This window comes from Empidonax traillii, unplaced genomic scaffold (genome assembly GCF_003031625.1).
Source record: "Empidonax traillii isolate 1590-97213 ecotype Southwest subspecies unplaced genomic scaffold, ASM303162v1 scaffold382:size1915631, whole genome shotgun sequence".
NCBI classification, from domain to species: domain Eukaryota; kingdom Metazoa; phylum Chordata; class Aves; order Passeriformes; family Tyrannidae; genus Empidonax; species Empidonax traillii.
This window is the reverse complement of record NW_020955575.1, coordinates 345,059-349,049: the sequence shown is the minus strand read 5'-3', so window position 1 is coordinate 349,049 and position 3,991 is coordinate 345,059. Positions and strand designations below refer to the sequence as shown.

General features: G+C 49.1%; 1 protein-coding gene across 2 annotated transcripts in view; it reads left to right on the top strand.

The window, feature by feature from the left end:
* The first annotated feature begins 1,948 nt into the window (after positions 1 to 1,948).
* The window catches only part of FUT9 (fucosyltransferase 9), a 99,947-nt gene continuing 97,904 nt past the window's right edge, over positions 1,949 to 3,991 (top strand). Inside the window, exon 1 of one of the 2 annotated variants that reach the window (XM_027893134.1) lies at positions 1,949 to 2,142. The gene's annotated coding sequence lies outside the window, so the exon portion shown is untranslated. Of the gene's footprint in view, positions 2,143 to 2,813; positions 2,924 to 3,991 lie in introns of those variants that run through there. The other variant, XM_027893135.1, reaches the window with a different exon arrangement.

Sequence of the window (3,991 nt, the reverse complement as noted above, 5' to 3'; positions counted from 1 at the left end):
AATAGTGCCAAGTTTAAGGCAAGTCGTAACTAATGAATGTCAAGAACAGTAAGTCAAAAGATGATAGATTTTTAAATTATGAACTTAACCCTCAAGCCAACAATCAATTACAAACAGTAAAATGCATGGGTTCTCAGCCCTCCAAAATGAATGCAGGTGAAAAGAGAAGTCGTATCCCAGCAAACACTGGTGAGACTAACTTTATGGAAACATCAGTGAAAGGGCACACAGAACTGTATGTAAATTTTCAGTAAGTGCTTAAATGTTACTTTTAAAAGTCTCACAAAAATATTCGGATCACTTTAGGTAAAAAAACTTTGATAAATATCAACTTCTGGAGATGGGGAACTGGGCAGAAGATTGTGTCTTTTGGTTTATTTTTTGTAATTTTGTTCTGTTTCTTTTGATCTCTATAGTACCATGCTTTTTACTTTTAAAATATCTATTAATATCCACACGTTTTCCATTATGTGAATAAAACCTATTACTGTGCTCTCAGAAAATATTTTGGAACTTTCAGAAAACACCAGTTTTTGCAAAGGCAGTTTATATAGCAACAGTATAATCACAAAAGGCTTACATGTTCTCTTCAATGAGAAAAAAAACGTTTACTGAAGTTAAAAAGGTTTTGTAGGCGAGATGAAACCTCATATCTAGGAATAAACCAGTTCAGTACAATGACTTTGAAATGTAAGGGTTAATATTTGTATTCTTCATAAGCAAAATGCTGCTATAATTTAAAAACAGAATAATCTTTGTACATAAACAAAATACTTGTACATATATATATAAAGAGTATGCAAGAATCTGAAGTAAGCCCTGGAATTTTCTGAAGAACTGACCGATTTCCAACAAAAAAAAAAATGGTAAAAAAACACAGTTCTGTGGGCATATATGAGCTTGCTTTGATGCAGACTGAATTTGTAGTCAAAACTAGGAGAGCTAAAGTCATTCATCTGAGAAAAGACAGGACCTCAACCGTTCATTTCCTATTCTGAATCTCAGAGAAAAAAGTGTTTGCACTCAGTCTCTCATTTCTCATTCTAACTAGCAGGCTACTATTAGATTGAGCAGAGTTGCCCCTGATGAAGCCACGTACCACCAACTACAGAGCAAGAGAGGAAACAAAAAAAAATTAACTATGTTAAAAACTACATTAAATATACTAAATCCCTGTATTAACTATGTTAAAAAAAAAATAGAAACCAATTTCTTTACCACTCACGCTAGATAGGTTGATGTCATTACCTATACAGAGCCCAAACCTTTTCCACTGCCCACTTTCCCTTCCCTGACTACTTCCATCTTAAATGGGGGCTCAGATCTAATTCAAGGACTGTGATCAGAGAAGAGGAAAACACTGAAAAATTAATTTGTTGAGTCTCGTTGCAAGCAGCAATGGCTCAAAATGAAACACTGAGTTCTCTTACTGGCTTTACAGATGTCCAAAAATGGACCTGTAATTTCTGTTCACTTTCCTGCTGTATTTGGTAGAGAGAGGCTACAGAGACCATAGGACATTCTCTAGCCAGGGGCCGCAACCTGCCTTGTGGTACATATTTTTTCCAAGAGGTGCAGGGAAATGGAGACAGGTCCCTGATCTTCTCTCAATAATTTTATGAAAAAGATGCACATTTTAGTAATTTTTCTTGTTTCCGGGGAGTTCTTACTAGCTCCTACTAGCTTTTACTAGAATAGTAGCACTCAGAAATATTATCATACCAACAGTGAGCGGACAGCGGTTTGAACCAATTCCCATCATGGTTACAGAAACATTTGTATTGTATTCAGTGAACTTTGGGTCAGGCCTCTCTTGCTGAGTAAACCTGTTAGAAGACCAGACCTACACTGACTACGGCACTTGCAGCAAATCAGCAGTTTGAAATGTGGAGCTGTGTGGAAATCTACCCAATCTCTCTCTTCCCTGTCTTCACAAGTGGGAGCTGTTGATACCTGCACGGCTCTTCGTACAAGGCAGAGCAGAAGAGCATAGTAAGTTAATCCGCAAGCCATTCAGAAACGGCTAGGACAGAGACACTGACACCAGGGAATCATATGTCTGCACTGAACATTTAGTAATTTGTTTACTTGGAGGGCTGGTAAGAAATGCACAGATGAACCTCTGAAGCAACTCCTTGTAAGGTAAGGCTGCTAATGGGCTCTAATAAAAAGCGCTACGTTCTCATTATTGCTATCTCTTTTCCCCAAATGTACTTACAGCAGTTTATCAACATTATATAATGCAGGGAGAGTTCAGAGGAAGGATAAGGAGTTGATAGACAGATTTTGGTGCTCTTGTTTATTTGACTCGCTTGATTTACAGGTCTCCTCTTTACATAGTGCACTCACTTTAAGCTGTTTTTTTTCTTTTATTTTAAATGTTCAGATATTTAACATTGATCCTAAATGAACATCCAAGAAGTCCTTCAGGTTGCAGGAGCAGGCTAGAAAGACTGCTTTTAAGAATCCAGTAAATGATTTGTTTTTCATACAGTCAATGATTATTGTACTCATACGTTTTCCTCTTGTTTACCACCTTTTTTTTTTTTTTTTTCTTTGTCCTACCACAGCACCGTTTTGTTTCCTTCTGCCGATGGGGGGAAAAAAAAAAAAAGGGAGAAAAAAAAGAACAGATTTTCCTTTAGGGGTTGGGGGAGGGAGTAGGAAGCGGGGCTGGGGACCTCCTGCCCTTCAAGGGAGCAGGTCTCCCTTCTCGGGGGGAGGAGGACCGAGTTGACTCGCCGTGGGGGCAGCATCACGGCTGCCGCGGCCCCCCGAGCGCTCCGGGGACACCCTGCAGCGGAAGACGCGGGGAGGGCACGGCGTGGGGGACGGCTGCTCCGTGGCCGGGGGAGCAGAGGAGCTGAGGAATGGCGGGACGAATAGACGAGGGATGAAGGAGAACGGGTGGACGGATGGAGGGGTGAGGGATGGACGGATGGAAAGATGGAGGGTGAAGAAGGGATGGATGGGAGGATGTGGGATGCAGGGACGAGGGATGGAGAGAGAAGGGGTAGAAGAATGAGCAAATCAGGGCTGAGGGACGAAGCGATGGAAGAGCCGAAGGACAGAGGGCTGCAGAAGCCAGCGCCGCGCTTCCCAGATGCTCCCCCTCCGCCGCGCGCCCCCGCGCCGCTCCTGGTCCCCCCTCCCTTCCCGCTCCGCCGCTGCGCGTGCCCGCGCCCGGGGCTGACTCTCCCTCGCATCCTCCTCCGGCGGCGGAGACGGCGGCAGCGCCGGGGATGGGCAGCGAGAGCGCGCCCAGGAGCAGCCCGGGCCCCGCCGCTCCCCCCTGCTCCCGCGCCCGCTGCTGCTCCTGCCCCGCCGCCCCCCGCGCTCCGGGGGCAGCGCTGCCGCCGCACCGCCCGCAGCCCCCGCCTCGGACGGGTGAGTCACCGGGCCCCGCACCCCCACCCCGAAAAGCACCTGCCGTGCCTCCCCCCGCTTCCCGCCCCCGCACCCCCCATCCCGGAGCGGCTCCGGGGATGAGAGCTGGGGGAGCGGGGGGCATCGCGGGCGGTCGCGGAGGGAGGCACCGCGCCCGCCCCCGGCCCCCCCCGGGAACGGAGGGTCCCGGCCCGCGATCGCGCCCTCTCCCCGGGTGCGGGGCGGCACGGGTGTCCTGGCGGATCCGCCGGGATGCGGGGAAAGGGGCTCCCGCGTTGCTGCCCCTCCTGGGAGCTGCTGCCCGTTCCCACGGGGATCTCGCACACGCATAGAAGCATAGCACAGACACCCCGACAACCCCGCTTCCCAGTCGGGGCCAGGAGACCCTTGAACCCCATCGCCCGTACGCCCCCTGCGCCAGGGGCGGCTCGGGGTGGGAGCAGGGCTTTAACTTGTGCAAGGGACTATTGGAAGGTGGGGAGGGAGGACCCAGCTCAGCAGAATTGGCGGCTTCCCCGGGGTGGCCCCGGAGGGAGGTGACGGAGGGTCCCAGTGCCCCTCCTGGGGCCGCCGGGTGCAGTGGAGCGCGGCCCTTCCCGAGGGA